Raw genomic sequence first — 17,957 nt, forward strand, 5'->3', positions numbered from 1 at the left:
AGAAAAAAAAGCATTCTCCTCTTCCAACCTCCATCATCTACTTGACATTTGCTATGAATGCAGTTCGCAATGACAGTTTACAATACCTAGAACACTGATGGTTTGGCAGATTGTGTTTCTGCAAGCTTGGATGAGCTTAGTGCAATGCTCCTTTCATTTATTGATGCTAGCAACTGAACAGAGAAGGGAGAATGGAAGGAATAACAGGATGTCTCAATATTTAACCATTTCATGCTGTCTAAAAGCTCAGTGCTACTTGTAATGATCTTTTAAAGCCTGAAGCTCCAGGTAGAGGTGTCCAGTTTCTCTGTGCTTTTTGATTACTAATTTCCTTTTTGTTTTAACTAAGAATACTCTTTCAACAGAAGAAATAAACATGATATGGCTAGCCAAAGAACTCTGAGTAAGAACTATGTAGAGGAGAAAACAGAAAGAAATAGTACCTGAGAAAAGGAATAAGAGCTATAGCAAGAGACTGCAGCAGGCTCAGCTATTACCAGAATCACTGACACTAATGGAAACATAAAAGCTGAGTAACTTGCACCAGTCAAATCAACATCTGTGACACAGTCACAAATCAGGAGAACATGGAGAGGCACATGATAAAGCTAATGTACATCAGAGTGAATGTTTCAAGCAAGCACCACAGCATTCATTTCACTCCATCTTTTTAAGAGTAATCCACTATCCCAAGGTGAGAAGCTCAGAACTACTAGAAGAGGGGAAGGTGATTACAATTCGTGTAATCTTTAAGAAATGTTCTGAACACATTTAAGCTTCAGAAAAACCATTACCTCTAAAGAGATTTGGATCCAACCCCAAAGCCCTACTGCTCCAATAGGAACAGAAAGGAAGAGATAAACCAGTGCTGAACTTATATCAGAGTGTAACAGCGTGCACAAACATTACATGTCAGTTAGCCTAGCACACTGCCAACTGCATGCTAATCTAAGGTCAAACCTCCTCCACATCGAATATGCTCAGAAAGAGATTATGACAATCTTAGTGAAAAGCTCCAAGTCAACTTGGCAGACTTGAAATGGTCGAGTCTGAATTCAGATATGGGAAATCAACCTACAATTCACAACTACAGATACAATTTCCTACTTAACAACATGAGATTCCAAGCTATTGTTTCAGCTGAGCTGTATCTTTGACAGTTATCATTTTAGCTACCTAGAATCATAGAATCATATAGTGATTCTATGATTCTACCTGAGAAAAAACTTTCCATTAAAAAAAAAGTCTTATGCTAAGAAATGCATACTATAAGTAGGGCAGCAAGATTCCCCAGTTGGGAATTTCAGAGATTCAGCAACGATTACCAAATGATATCACCATTACCAAATAATATTCACCAATGATATCCCCAAATCTATAGTCTGAGAATACCTCTCTCTCACAATAGTTCCTTAAAGGAAAAAAAAACACAATAAAGTGACTTCGTGGGGAGATCTTTAGAAGACCTAAAAGTAACACCTGAACAGCACTTTTCCCACTGCAATATATTATACTCCTGTTTTTCACTTCCAAACTTCAGAGGGAAATTCAATGTTAATTTCTGCAGACTACATCACACAGTCAAATTAATTTGGTTTTCACTTTTATGTACTTTGTAGAGCGTTCCTAGTTCTTACTCTTGTGACAAAACTTTTACTACTGACTTCTACTGTGAGTTTCAGGCAGTTCCAAAAATAAATCCATGAAAAGACAGAAAAGATGACTTGGATAAATAACAATATACAGGACAGGTATGCAGGAGATACACTTTTGCCATTACAGTGTAAAATCTCTTCATCTCTGAGTAGCTACAGAATCATAAAATTGGTTGCCATGAGATGTAGGCTCAACTTGATCCCCAGCAAATGAGCCTTTTGTGGAACCAGCACCTCTGAGAAACAGAAGACTCTTCACAAGGTTTTGATATCACACATATAACTTTCTGTTTCTTTTCTTTCAAATGTTTAAATGAGTTTTCAAAACAATTCCTATGTCAATGGAACAGTAAGACCATTGTAATCCCTAAACTGCTATTAATACTGTGAAACTTCAGAGTTATAAATCTGTATTTGAAACTTGAGTAAGCTATAATATCAACCCCCTAGCTTTATACTATAAAGAGACATAGAGAGGTGCATTTCTAAATAGAAATCCATCTCCATTCCTATCTGATCCCATCAATGCTGTCTTTTGTACACAGTGTTGTTTCTGTAGCAGCAAGAAAGCACAATGTATATAGGCAAGAGGTTAGGCCAATATTTAGTAAAGACCCATTAACTATTTTGGTATCTATTACCAGGTGAAAACAAACAAAAAATCCACTAAACACACAAGATATTCACCATCAAACTAATAAATTACTCAGCTTTTTGAAAAACACACCTGTTAGTGAAAACATTAAAATTACTAAAATGGTAAATAACATGTTTACCATTGTAGCAAGTCTCAGTCTTAGAAGTACCACCTGAATTTGATACACTATACTTAAAGGTTTGTGCATACAAACATGTCAATATTACACAAATAAAGTATATTTGTGTGTGCATAGAAACATAGTCACACTCACAACACATTCCTTAAAATCATTCCTTTTAGGCAGAGTATCATTGATAAAGTTTCCATCTGAAAAAGAATTAAGAGAAGACACAATTCCCTAATAGGTTACCCAGTGCAGTGAGTACACTCAAGGTCAATGCCCTCCTATTCTTCCTCCTCCCTCCACTACAATCACTGACTGAACTGCTCACTATTTAAATTTACAGCTGAAGACTTCAGCAACACACATTAAGCATTTAAAATGCAACCTCCTTGTAGTTGCTGCAGGCTCAGCAACATTAATCAAGTCCAGTTTCTACAGAATGCTTATTGGATTGCTCATAATGAACTAAATGTTCGCAACCTGATTAATAATGTAGTACTTTAAAAAACTGAAGCAATCCTATCCATGGACTAGCAGCAGCAGCTTGATACAGATTAAAAGTCAGTGGAGTATTCTGAAATGAAACTTCAGTGTAATTGCTGATACTAGTGGTATTACATTACTTTTTTGGGTTTTGTGAGGATACTATCATAGGTTACAAAAGAAACGTCACAAACCATTATTTTTGCAAGGTATTTATCTAAACATATCTAGAATTAAGCATTGTGCTAAATCTTATGTTATGTACCTGAAGGATGTGCATCATTGACCCAGCAGTACGCAATTTACACCTACACTAGAATTCTTATGCATAAACATGAGACTCACTGACCTACTTTTGAAGCCTTCCACATCCCTCTTACTCTTACAGAAATGTTCCATTACAGGGAAAAGTCCTTTCATGATGCTGTGTTTTATTTGCTTCTGCAACTCCAGTCCTTTCCCCTCAATATGTTCCTTACTGTATCAACGAGGCAAAACAGGAGTGAAATGTTTTCTTCTGCAACACCTTTCACAGAATATAATCATAGAATGGTTTAGGATGGAAATGACCTCAAAGATCGTCCAGTTCCAACCCACTGCCAGAGGCAGGGACACCTCCCACTAGAACAGGTCGCTCAATGCTTCATCCAGCCTGGCCTTGAACACCTCCAGGGAGGGAGGGTCCACAACATCCCTAGGTGACCTGTTCCAGTGTCTCATCACCCTGACTGTAAAGAACCCTCTCCTAACATCCAGTTTGAATCTCCCCTCCTCCAGTTCAAACCCATTACCCCTCATCCTGTCATTACAAGACCTTGTCAATAGTCCCTCCCCAGCCCTCCTGCAGGCCACATTCAGGTATTGGAAGGCTACTATAAGGTCTCCCCGAAGTCTTCTCCAAGCTGAAAAGACCCAGCTCTTGTAGGCTGTCCTAATAGGAGAGGTGCTTCAGCCCTCCTCTGGACTCACTCCAACAGCATGATGTCCTTCTCATGTTGGGGGCTCCAGAAATGTACACAGCACTCCAGGTGGGGTCTGACGAGAGCAGAATAAAGGGAGAGAATCCACTCCCTTGACCTGCTGGCCACACTTCTCCTGGTGCAGCCCAGGACACATTTGCTTTCTGGGCTGCACGTGCACACTGCCTGCTCATGTTGAGCTTTTCATCAACCCAGACACCCAGGTCCTTTTCCCCTGAGCTACTGCCCAGTCATTCACCACCCAGCCTGTATCTGGACTGTGCCAACCCCAGCGCAGGACCTTACACTTGGCCTTGTTGAATATCCTGCCCAATCACACATCACCATTTTCTGATCCACTCTACATTTCGATTAAAACATCAAATCAGTTTCTTAACAGTTTCAAGGTCTATTTACACCCTGTTCTCCTGGGATAAAACATTCAAAATGGAAAAAAAGCATGAAAACACTGAAATTAAGTACTGACTAGCAAGCCAGATATTAAAACCAGGATTTCATCCTGCTTTGTCATGAGTTTCAGTTTTACTGCAAAGTCCTACTCGCTCATTGTGTGTTGGGCTGCCAACTGCTCTGCACTAGAATGCCCCTTTCTTGTGGAAAACATGATACAGTAGCTGTCTAAAGTGCAACTTCAGCATTTAAGTGACATTATTAACAAAACCTGAAAGTAATACACTGTTTAGAGGTCAAGACACTCTCCAGAAAAAGAAACTTGGACCATGCTATTGATCTGCCTATATCATCTTCTCTCCTCAGAGTCTGCTTCCCCACCTATTCTTTTTCAGAACCAGCACACCTTCAGCAATGCCTTCTTCCACTAAGCATTTAATTAATGTTTTTCTTGAAAAAAAATCAATTATTTACAAGCTCCTCATACTGAAGAAAACAGTTACATTTTGCTGAGCCTCAGTAATATTAACACCAGAAACTCAGGAGAATTGAATGTGAAATTACAAATAGATGGTTTGACGCTATTTAAATGAAAGAAAGAAGATTAAATATGACTTGCAGTTCATTTTGAAGTGAGCTAGAAAACTTTCCACCTGATTATTTCTTTCCCATAAATGATTAAGTCAATAAATTTTCATTTGTTTGGATCACATAAAAAAAAAAGTTACCATAATCTCAGTTTTAACAATAAACTAATTTACTGTATTCTCACTTGAGCAAGTTCTTCCAGTGCAGGGCCTACAAGAAGGATAAAAGGAGACTGTCTGCAAAGGCCTGTAATGACAGGATGAGGACCAATGGTTTCAAACTACAGTAGAGGAGATTTAGATTAAATGTCAAGAACAAGTTCTTGACCATGATAGGGGTGGAACACTGGGAATGGAATGCCGAGGGAGGTGGCTGTGGCTCCACCCCTGGATATATTCAAGGTGAGCCTCAATAGGGCTCTTGGCAACTTGATCTAGTTGAGGATGTCCCTGCATACTGCTGAGACTAGATGACCTTCGGAGGTTCCTTCCAGCCCAGGCCATTCTATGACTGAAAAAAAATCAAACTGAACAAAAACTCAGTGAAGGGAGCAACGCTCATGAAATCTTACAACACAAGACCAAATTCTGGTCTGCTTATCCTGTATTACTGCAACAGCTGCAGCAGAAGTTAGATGCTGACACAACATATTTATCTTTGGATTAAGTCCATATACATTTTGTGCACCATTGTATCAGTACTATTTTTTTTTTAATTATTCAACTATCACCACTAATAAAACAATATAAATGTTAAAACACAGTAAATTAAGAAAGGTTACTACTTCCTTCTCAGAAAACTGCCACAGTATTGACTCAAGAGCAACACAGGTAGCTTTTCAAACTCATTCAATAGCAATAACTCAGTCACCCCATGAAAGCCACATCAGGCAAGCTTTCTTTAACATCAAGTGTCTTGTGTCTTAGTATCTGACCTATTGGATGCAGAAAACTCACTGAATCATGGCAGACAACAACAAAATCCATTTCCCTGGCCATTTTGGCATCAGTAAATTCCAAGTATACATGACATTAACTCAAGAAGTCTTCTAATGAATGAGATTCCCACAATCACATAGTAGTTAAAACTGACTCAAAAATTTTTCACAAATTTTAGCTTCTGTTTTCCTTCCAGTCTGTGCATGAAAAAGGCTTGAAGTGCTCCTTACTACTCATATTCTTCCCTGGCTGTGATTCCACAAATAATTGTTACTCAGTTACTTTCTGCTTCTACTGGGATACTGTTCCATCAGTTCACCAAGATTCTGTGTGAAGAGGTCATTCGAATTTCCTGAGTTTTGGTTTCTTCTCCTACCGTTCCCTTACATAGACACCAGCCAAAAGCACCGACATATTGCCAACAGAATGAAGGGAAATGACTCTGGACTTAGAGAGATTCATTCCTGAATCAGACCAGCATGAATGAATTGAAAGTGTTTCCTAGGGGACTCTCCCTTCACAGAAGAATATTCCTAAAAAGGCTGGCATTATCTGATTAGCAAATAGCTACCAATCCAGTACCACCAGTTGTAGAGTCATGTACGAAGAGTCTAACCGCACAAAGAGAGAATATTCTTTTTTCCCCCCCATATTTCTGAAATATGAAGTTAATGAATACCTTCAGCCATGTTATTTGATACCACAACCCGTAACAGTGAACTGACAGTGAAATAAAGAAAACAGACATTGCAGAAGGACTTAAAGCAGTGTTAATTCTTAAGAATGCAATAGTTAAAGGGTTCTTGCTGGCAGGCTTGATTATAAGAACACTCCATAAATATTTAGCTCTAACTGTAAAATAACAACAAAACAGTGCTAATAACCATCTACTGCTCTCTTAAGATTTGCACCTATAATAAAATGCGCATCATCACAGAACTATTTACTCTTTAGTGCTTTTCTTTCACTTAATCTTGTTCTTAGACAGATCTGATGTAATCTGACATGCTGCCTTAATTATAGGCTGCTCTGAAAGTTCACTGAAGACATATTTTCAAAGATGGAGAATAGCAGGTCAAAATTCCATTAGCGACCTTTTCGTATTACAAGCACCACTTCCAGATGAGCAGTCAAAGCCAGAAACACATTTAAAACAGTAATGTGTGCAAGGTCAAAATAACTCCAACAGATGAAGGATCTGGTATAAGATTTATCAGCAAATTGCCCACAGCCAGTCCTACCACTTTGTGACATTCTCTTCTCAAAGCATTACTGTATGGACGCAGTAATATGTCTGTGAAGTTTTTCAGGACTGATTTTCCCTTGCTCTTTTTGCCACCTCTCTTAAAGGTTTTAAGATAAAACAAAGTTAAGTCGTCTTCTCAGCTATTTGTTCTCATACCAATGAAATGCATGGCCCTTTTTCCTAAGGCTTGGAGAACTCATTTATTCTATCATCATATTCTTCAGTCTCCTTGGAAACTGTTTAAAAATAGTCAATAGCTGTAATGGTCAGGATAGTATTTTAGCTGTTAGTTGCAATGTTTATTTAAAGCTTCTATATTCATGCACCACATTTATTTTTCAGCTTGATTTCTCTCTTCACAAACACAACCACAGCTGTACAAATTTTATGCAGTCTCTAAAATAAAATTACACTAATATATATAGGCAGCAGATAAAAGGTTTTAACTTTTCTAAGAGTTTTCATGTCATTATATACATAACAAAGAAAACAGAACCTTACCTCAGTATTTTACTTCATTTAATAGAAAATAAGCTTGTCTGGAAGTACTGCTTTATCATGTGGAATGCCTTCAGAACCAGCCCTGTAACACAAGATACAAACAAATTGCTTTCTTTTCCCCAGTGTGTTAATTTCTAGTTTTAAAGTACCTACTGTCAACATACTGGAAAGGAAGCAACTCAGGAAGTTGCTTTTCTCTTTGGGAGTTGAAATTGGCATTGACAAAATGAATAGCCTTAAGTTCAGGAAAATAAAATTCACTAGGTTTCCGAACTACTCACACTTAAAAGCTTAGCATAAATGAAGTCTTGAGTTTATAAAATGTAAGTACCTTGAAATTGCCTCATCACTGAACAAAACACTTGTAGCATAACTCTGCCTGTGAACATAAAAAAATACATTGACCCCTAAGAGACATCTATTTGACATTAACTGGACTTTACAGTCTCTGTCTAGAGTAATTTAGCACAAGCCTCTCTGAGCCATTTCTCTTCAAAGTGACACCCCATCTGAGAGTACAATTGCAAAAAAAATTTGCAAAAAAATAAAGACAAAACCTATAGTTCTGTCTGTTAAAGATGGTTGAAACTCCCTTTCAAGGTTTTGGTTGTTTTGAGAAGGTTGGCTTAGTTGTTTGGGTGATTTTAGACTTTGGAGTCTAGACTGTTTTCTTTTTATTCCCCTGGTTTGAAATTTATCCATTCCCCTTCTGCTCTTCCCCACAGTGCTATGAAATAAACACAATATTATCTTTAAGTATCTCTAAGTTTAAAAGATCAGTCACTTTTCAGGCAAAGTAATAAGTCTGGACAAACAAAAAGCACAAGATGGTGCAAGCAAAGGCCTGAGTATGTTCTGTGTGTGCAGACTGTAGTTATGGAAGGTTCTTGTCCTATGTTTAGAACTCTTGGAGAATGCTTACTGCCACCAAAAAATTCAGATGAAGTTCTGATTCATAACAGCTATCCAAATTTGACATTAGTTTATTTATCAGTTTTAAAAGACCAAGGAGTTACATGAGTATATAGCTGCATAACAAGGAATGCCTCTGAGCTGAGAAAGCCCAGAGAGGGAAAAAAAACATTTAAAAAATTAACCACAGTTGGCAAAAACATTTCCAAAAGTAAAATCATCATTCAATGGTTTTCTTCTCTAGGTTGGTTAGAGAAGTTTGTGGGCTTGTTTTTGGTTTGGTTTTTTTTTTGCTTTTTTTACTTTCAGTGAACTTATAAAAACAACATCAGCTCCATGAACTCCAGATTAACTCATCTGGTGTAGGACAGGTGTAAAGAAATCTACACTGAGACAATTTCCCCAGCCAATGGATCATCTGCAGATGCATTAAAACTGGCACTGTAGTAGCTTGCTATGAAATTCAGACAAACTAATTCAACTTTTGAACTACCCAGCCTCCAGCCACCCACAGAAGGTGGAACTAAAAGGTTTGTCATCAGCCTGCACCTCATGCATTTTTCTGCTAAAATCTCACATCAGGATAAAAGCAAGTTCAGTGCACAGAACGCCTGCATGCATAATGCAATCTCAGACAGCTGTATCAGTGAAGAAAGGATTTATCTGTAACGCAACTATTTCTATCACAGTAAGAAACCAAAGTCTCCTGTTCAGTACAGGCCTTGAATTTGCCAGCCATCCAGCTTCCTGGAAGCCATGACTTAATTCTTCATACTTGCATACAGGTTACATTTCTAAAATTTGTTTTTAACATGACTGTGAAGTATTTCAGTCACAGCACTGACACCTTTCTTCATTTTGGGTCCTTTGCTGACAAAAACCTTTCAAACTTCCACGTTCTGAGAGCAGCAAGCACTAGCTAGACACATCCTCACCTCTACTCTGAGCCACCATCAATTAAGGCTGACATTTACTGGACTTGCATAAAAAAATAATGTCTGAAGAAAGCACCACATCTAGCGAACAACAAAACCTGACAGTGCAGAGAATGAAGTGACCATCCTAGTATTGCTTCTTTCTACTTATATCTAACAAATATCCCCACATCTCCTCATACGAGCCTTTTATCAGAAACTTCGCTGATAAAGAGGAAAATGAAAGAACAGCTCTTGTGACAGAAGGAGCAAATACACATGCTGCCAAAACAACTTACTGAGTAGAACGCCATCTTTCAAAATTACAACTTCATTTAAAATAGTGGACTTCCAGTATCTGAACATTTAACAGCAGAAAAAAGAATTTTGCAAAGGCTGAGGGAAAAAAAATTTCTTCCACTACGTTACATTTTAAGACTAGCTTGAACAAATCTGACTGTGAAAGAATGTTCATTTTTCAAGTGGATTCATTACTGCTGAGGCAGTCATATATATTTTTACTTAGCAATTGCAGCTAAAGAGAGCCTAAAAACTATTAATCACTGTTTGTTTGTTCCATTGTACTCACTTCCTGGAATGTAGTCAGAGATGGAACTAAACTGCCCAAAAGCCCAGTCAGCAAATCAGCTGCCTGAACCCTGCGTTTGTTCACAGCATGATTCTACTTACATGTAGAATGGGAACAGTAGATGGATAAAGTACATAATTGTGGAAGTTGACAAGAAATTCAACAGTGCTTTGAGTATTTGGAATTTTTTTTAGCATAAGTGTAAGTAGTTTTGGTTTAAGTGTTAATCATGTTATTTATAGGATAAGGTGATTAAATAAGAAAAGCAATAAAACACAGCGTGTTTTGTCAATTCCACTACAGAATTCTACACCGTGAACTACAAGTATATTATTATTTTGCCCTTACAGATATTTCCTAGATATTCCGCATTCTCAACATCCTTGGTGATGATATAGTTGAATTCAGGATTATTTGGATTACAGGGTCACTGAGACTTCAACAATTAACTGCAGCATCTTTTTATACTACATCTTTTGCATGAAAAAATAACTACATATATTTGTACATGATGTACATTTTCTTATAATGTGTTTCCTGTGGATTTTGTTTTTATCAAGTTTTTTTGCCAGTTCAGTCTGTGGTTTAGTTTTTTTAATCATTACTTCCTTACTGTTGTTAGCCAAGTTTTAAAAACCTAAAGCAAATCAAAATTCACAGTCCGTAACACAAAGGATAGACACCTATGTTTTAATTGTTTTGCTATTCATCACGTTACCCTATCAACCCTGCTCAATCAATCTGATAATAGCTTAATATGTTAAGCTATAAATAGGGAAATAGTTGTTTGGGTTTTTTTTAACACTCAAAACATTGGGAAGTTTAGTTGCATCATGTACTTAGTTCCATCATGCTTCAAAACTATGTTCCCTGCACCCAATAAAGGTACTGAATGTCCATTTTAATCTGGTGCCAATTTAGATGTTTTGTAGTGTGTGACTTCTTTCCCACACTACACTATGAAAGTTCCTCCAATGATCTGTCTTTTGATACTTTCTTAAATACTACAAGAGAGCAAATTTTTATGAGGATATGAAATAAACAATATTACGAGGCAGAGGTACTTCAAGCATAATATTCAGAGACTAAATCCCTGCTACCAGTCCCATGCCTATAAAACAAAGTTGAATTCCACCAAACAGACTTAAGAAAGAACGGAAAGATGCAGTCTACACAGCCATCCACTGTACACTGTAAAGAACACAGTCCACAGACTACACCCAAAAGCAGACTCTCACTTTCCCTCAAAACTCTTCTCTGCAACTTCTTACTTAGATTTCTTTGCACCCTGAAACTAGATTCCAGCTCTATGTATTAAAATTACCCAGACTGACCCAGCTCCTATCCTCCTTTTAAGTGCTGCCTCTTCTCTCTTCTTCTGACCTAATCAGCACAAAAACCAAGGTTACTCCTTTTAAGGTAGGCAAAGAAGGTTTAACAACAATTAAATGGTAGCTTACTTCATTATTACTATTATTACCACTACTACTACAGAAAACACCACATCAAATACTCAGTCACACATGGCAAATTCTCTGAAAGCTGTTTGCCCAGAACAGTATGTGATCCTGGCATCAAATTGAAATGCCTTTCATTTGATGACAGAAAGTAAGTTTCACTGATTCACAGAAGGGACATGAAGTATGAACAGTTATGCTTTACTGCCCTCCTAAGAAACCATGCACTAGAAAGATGCCATGTATCAAACCCACCTATCCTTTTGTATGATGTGACTGCCACTCACACTCCAAGCACTACTACAGGAAGTGTATAGAGCATGACAAGGATCAACCACTTGTGATGTCTACAAGGAGTTTAAAACATCATCAACGCTTCTTCAATTATTATAAAACCTCTGACTTTTAAAAGCTGAGCTAAACATCGATTTTCAATCATGTGGCACAAAACATAACAGTTGAAAATTATTTCACATCACGTAATGGTTTGAAGTAATAGACGTTCCAAAATATCTATCTAGAACTTTCTTTATCAGTGTACCAGCCACACTAACTCTAATTTCTGACCTCTTGCAGTTTGGAACCCACAGTAACATTATCCTTTATTTCCAGCCAGACAACCTGCAAGCTTGTAACACCTGAGCAGCGAACACAACTCCACAGTATCACAAACTCCTCACCACAAGCTTTGTTTTCTTCCCATGCTATGATACTGTACACTCAGAATATCCAAAAGCTGACTTGCACTCAGGTCAAAATGAACAGTAGCAATTATTCAGCTCCACTGACAAAAATTCACTGGTTCAGAAGAAGCTCAGCAGTTCTATGGCACCATTTAAAAAAAAAAAATCAACAGTATATTTGCATCATATTCATGAAGACGTGTGAATTCAGCTGACATAAGTAACTACTATTGAAAAATAACAAAAAAGAACTTCTGCTTTTCTTTACTGGTAAGTCATGAATCACTCAGGCCTTGTACCCTTCTCCTAAATAAACATCTTTCACAATGGGGTCACATTTCCCTTCAAGTTATTCATCCAAGAAAGGCATATTAATCCATGACATAACACTGTCCCTGCTCCAAATCACCAGTCAAGCTTAACTCTCCAGGAAAATATATTTAACTTGCAATTTCCCCCAAAAACCCAAACAACAAACCATTCAGATGAGCTTACGGTTGGATGAAATAGAAGATTACAGCACAAAGCAAAAAATGCAGAAGACTGTCTACTGCGATGGCTACCATTCTTACATTTCTTCTCAAAAAAGTTCAATAAAATACATTAATAATAACTTTTTAAATAGCTTGGTAGATTTTAATGCCATATGAAATAACAGCAGATGCAGATTTTACAATAAAATCCCTGCAGGAAGTGTAACAAAGGTGGCTGGTTCCAGGTACAAAGAGTTAAGCTAACTGAAAAGAAAAATCTCTTGCTTTGCCAATAGTAATTTAAATATGTCACTACTGAGAGATACAAGGTTATGATCTAATTAGAGGTTTTCCGTAATGTGAACACTTTCATCTTGAATGTTGACATTAAATTTCCATGCAATTTTGGCTGAATGTTTGCAAATAAAGCAAATAAAGTCACCAGCTGAGTATTAGCTTCAAGAACATGATTTCACATCCCAGGTCATTGCATGAGCTGAATAAGCAACAAAAGGAATCACTCAATGGACAGATAAAAATAAAGGAAACAATACCGTCCCCCAAAAATCCCAACACCTAAACCCACAAAACCTAAGTTTGTTTTGTTGGTGGTATAATTCCTTCACAAGTATATTACCAAGAGAGCACACCTGCCATTCTAACGGCGTAATTCTCAAGCTGTTTATATTTAGCATGAAACTGTCCAGCTCACAATAGAACTAGGCCCCATTTACAAGGGCGCATACAATTTACCTCTTTGGCATGCCTAGCAGGAAGTCTGCCAACTTTCCAGGCATATTCCTTGAAAGCTGGGCTGCTCTATATTTGCATCCAAAGGGCCAGTACCATCACAATTTAGACACTCCAGTGTTGCACATTCACTTCTAATAGAAATAGAAGTTGGGGTTTTCAGTTTCATACTATCCTTGCTGTTTTACTAGACTGAAGAGATTGTTATACCTCGAAGGGTTCTAAATCTCTTTAGAGGAAAAAATGCACTCCTCAGTGCAGACTATCAGCAATAAAGTTTTGCACTAATTTCCAAGATAGCATGTTTTCATTTTCTTCAGCTTGAAGATCATCTTCCCAGCACAAGGATTTGCTATCAGCATTCCTATACAGTATTTCTACCTTGGCAATCTGTGATTTTTAAATCACTTCCCTCTCTAAGTAACAGCCGTTCATGCAAGTGAAGCTGCATCAACCAGATGAAGCAGCTGAGTGGCTACCTCCCACATTAAAATGCTGTTGTCCTTTTGGTAGGAAGTAAAATAAGTCTTTTGATATAACTTAAGGGGAGAACAGAATTTAAAAGGCAGCTTTATTCACTACTACTTGTTAGAGTTTCTCAGTGACTGAGAAATTAGTAGTCCTACAGAGTGTACATGTAACTGTTGCAGATGCAGATAAAGCAATTCTCTTCCTTTCTGATTCATCTTGGAATATATTTAGTTAACATCACAGAAAAATACAGCATACCTTTAACTATACAGCTGCCAAATCAATTCTTTCTCATTAAAATACACTTAGAATTTCATAAGGTCTTCCCTCAGACATAAATCTTTCAGTCCCAACCACTTCCTGTCATTTTAATTGCTTCACTTCATGTCCCCCAAAGAACAAAAATGGAATTCTGCAGTGACCACAGACAGGCTGAACAGCACTTGTTGTGTCCTAGGGGAGAATATTGTCTGGAACAGCTATTTAAATGAGGGAAGGAGGAGAGACATCGATGAAAAATGGATACAGAATAAATACATGCTGCTAATACTCTTGATTGAAATCAAACACATGAGAAGTTCAATCTGACCTCCCAATAAAAAGAACAAGACCAGTCCTTCCAAGCATGTGTTTTTGGACTGAGGCAGTGTTTGAGCTGTAACAAACATGAAATAACCCTTTTCAAGATGCTTTCAGTACTTAAAAGTTACGTGGTCCTAAACCAAGTGTGTTTTATATAAATAATGTAGATTTATACAACAGAGCAAGGAGCAAGCAAATTCCGTCATGCTTTGGCACTGAAAGAGTCCTGAACTGAACTATCCAGTTGCACACATGGGCTGTCTAACCCCAAACACTTTATCTCTTTCAATCACTCCCCATACACGAGCTGCTTCCATTTCAAATCTTCCTACCTCATTATGGTTCACTTCTCAAGTTAGCTCTTTTAAGTTTCCTCCATATACTAGTCCAAACTTCTGTAATCTTACAGTGAAGAAGTTTAATGAAGTCACCCTAAGACGTTTTGAGAGACAGAAAGCATTGTTTGGCTTTACACTCCAATAAGCCACTTAAATACTGCGAAAGTTGAGGGACACAACAATCCTAGTTGCTTGGACCTGGTTTCTGTTGCAGACCTGTAACAGTGCTGCTGCAAATAATGCCCTTCACCTACCACTGAGAAGCACACTTAACACGGGTGCCAGGATGGCGTGGTGGACACAAAAAAAGAAAAGCCAAACTAAAAGAAAACAAACCACAAAATACCAAAACCAAACAAACCAACACCCCCCACATGAACACATTTTAGCAATACATTGAGTTGTTTGCATTGACTCCTATCACAGAAGAAACACCTGAAAGAGATAGATTTGCTAATTTTCCATTCATTGTCCTGGAATTGAAGGTAAAAAAACCCAAACAAATCAAGTGGTTTTCCTATCTGGTCTTTTTGAAACAGGTTATTGTGACACCAGACTCCACAGACCTATGGCTCTAGGAAGGCAGAGGTGAAATACTGCATTCTTAGCTCCAGTACACACTTAGCAGTATTTCAGTATTTTCAGAATATCATGGAGTGGACTGCCTAAGTTAATTCCAAAGATTTTTTTCACACACTGCCCAAGGGAATGATTCCATTGCATTCAGAAAGAAGATTTGAAGTGTTTATTGCTTCCAGATTTTGAAAGGAGAAATTACTGCTATAACTCAGCTGAGTTGTCTTAACAGCTCTGCTAAAGTCTCTCTGGTTTTCATCCCAGAGTCTCACTTCAGAATTAACAGATTTCCTGTGTATCAATTCTTCATGTATATAAAGCTCATATTCAAGTTTTAGACAGAAGAATCTATTTTGTAAGGAGGATGAGCACAACCCAACCCTTGGACCACAGGCTACTTGAAACACATAGAAAGTATTTGTAAACTTGAATTGCTACATATAATGCCCCCTAACCTTTCTGCCATTCTCTGCCAAATGTCTGAAGCACTGCATTTAGAATTTGCACTAGAAGCAAAATGTGATAATCACAACACACATCCAATTCTTTGCTTAATGGTTTTACTGGCTCAAGCTAGCACATAAGTGTCAACTGACCTCACTATCTTACATGTATGAATTGTGTCCTGAAAAGAGCAATAGCTAACACAGGTCTGCTCATTGATGATAAATGAAGTTTATGTATAACATTCAGGTCTGAAGGACCAGCACTGTAACAGCCTGCCTACCAACCCGCCTCTTCATCAGAGATTGGATACTGGTCACAGCTGCAAAACGTCCAAAACTTCTGCCCAGACAGCTTTTGCTCTCACACGTCACAGATATTAAAATCACGAGAGTCTACTAAGAATACAACTGACTGTCAAGTACAATAGCTAAAATATCTGCTTAGGAGTGGGAATTGTAGTCATAAAACACAGGAACATAAGAGACAACATTAACTAAAAGCATGAGCTGTTTGGATGCACAGAGGAAGTGAACATGTCCATGAAAAGTGGGAATGTAATGCAATTCCATTTTGCTGTGTAGCATTAGCAGGTAAATAGCCCTTCATTGTTAAGCTTCTAAAGCTGCATTTCAATTATTACATGGATTTTATCATTAAAACTTTTAAGTGCTGCTCATTAGGCTTTTAAGTGATAGAATCCAGCTATGTCATACTATACTTTAGAAGCTCTGACAGTTCAGAGCAGTCCAACCCAAGTACACAAGTGCATGTAACTGCAGAAGATAGTAACAATTCTGAGACATTACTGAGCATGGTATCAGACAATCATTATCTTCCATAATTAAAAAGATCACATGTTAATAATATTTAAGTATTTTTGAGCTATTTTCTTGAAGGTAGATGCTTCAAAGAGACAAGAACACTTCTAAAAATTAGCTACCTTTTTATGAATTCCATTCAAGAGGAAAGCAACTGCAAAATATCCTTTAACATTAAATTTCAGTTTGAGATAATTCAGAACTGCTTTCTGGATTGCCTTTCACTCCAGCTGCTCTCATGAATGATTAACACTGTCTTCTACAACTATGTATTACTGGCTCTGCAGACAGCACTTTGCTGCACAAACAGATGGACAACATGCTTTTGGAAGGAATTCTAGCCAAGATCGTCCAAGTCAAACCTTCAATTCTGGACTGGCATTGGCAAGACCACAGGGGAAGAACGGCACTTCTAGTTGACATATTTTCCATTTGGCATGTTGCTCTGAACTTGCAGCTGGCAAGCATATTGGAGGGGCAATTTTTTTCTTGGTGAGAAATCTACAGGGGACATGTCAGTCTAAGTGCATGGGATATGACAAATCCAGTATTATACTTGGAAGTACCACTATACAATTAAACGGAAAATTAAATGCATTATGGCCTTAGTGTAGCTTAAAGATTAATGCACAACAAGCAGAGGAACAAAGTTTTATTAATGGAAAATAATCACTTGCAGGACATGCAATTCTTTCAAAACACTTCTGAATTGCTGGATGAAAGGAGGAGTATTCTTTTTGTCTCAAGGATAGGATATTTGCAGTCTGAAGAAAACTCCCAAATTGTCTAGAACTTCCACAGTGTGATTAAGAAAAGGCTCGTCTATTCTGGTATGGTGTTCTACCTTTGCATATCTTTGCAGGCATACAAAAACCTGACAAGGTGGAGAACAGTTTCCTTTGACTGCTCAAGTTCTCAGGAATGTGGATCCAGAAATGAAAACCTAAGAAATCTGAGCAGCAGAAAAGATTTTTCATAGCAGTGAGATAGCTGGGGAAGCACATAAAAAGCCCTGTGATTGACCGTCTGGATCCCTGAACTTTTAGTTCTTCTATCCAAAGAATACATATGCTTAATGTCATTACAAAATCACAGTTTGGCTTGGAAGAGACCTCCAAAGGTCATCCAATCCAGCCCCCTCTGCAGTATGCAGGGACATCCTCAGGTAGGTCAGGTTGCCCAGAGTCCTGCTGAGTCCCACTTAGATTATTTCCAGGGACAGGGCCAAAGCCACTTCCCTCAGCAATATATTCCTATGTTCCACCACCGTCTTGGTCAAGAACTTGTTCCCGATATCCAATCCAAACCTACTCTTCTGTAGTTTGAAACCATTGCCCCTCATCCTATCATTACACATGCTTCTTTTGACGCAACACAGGATGCCATTGGTCTTCTGGGCTGT

General features: G+C 37.9%; 1 protein-coding gene across 4 annotated transcripts in view; it reads right to left on the reverse strand.

The window, feature by feature from the left end:
- The window catches only part of TLN2 (talin 2), a 164,418-nt gene that overhangs the window by 109,116 nt on the left and 37,345 nt on the right, over window positions 1–17,957 (reverse strand). For 3 of the 4 annotated variants that reach the window (XM_064157421.1, XM_064157423.1, XM_064157420.1), the window contains exon 2: window positions 7,546–7,627. The exons of the other annotated variant lie outside the window; for it this stretch is intronic. The gene's annotated coding sequence lies outside the window, so the exon portion shown is untranslated. The remainder of the gene's footprint in view (window positions 1–7,545; window positions 7,628–17,957) is intronic. 4 annotated transcript variants of the gene reach the window in all.

This window comes from Pogoniulus pusillus, chromosome 17 (genome assembly GCF_015220805.1).
Source record: "Pogoniulus pusillus isolate bPogPus1 chromosome 17, bPogPus1.pri, whole genome shotgun sequence".
In the NCBI taxonomy this organism is placed as follows: domain Eukaryota; kingdom Metazoa; phylum Chordata; class Aves; order Piciformes; family Lybiidae; genus Pogoniulus; species Pogoniulus pusillus.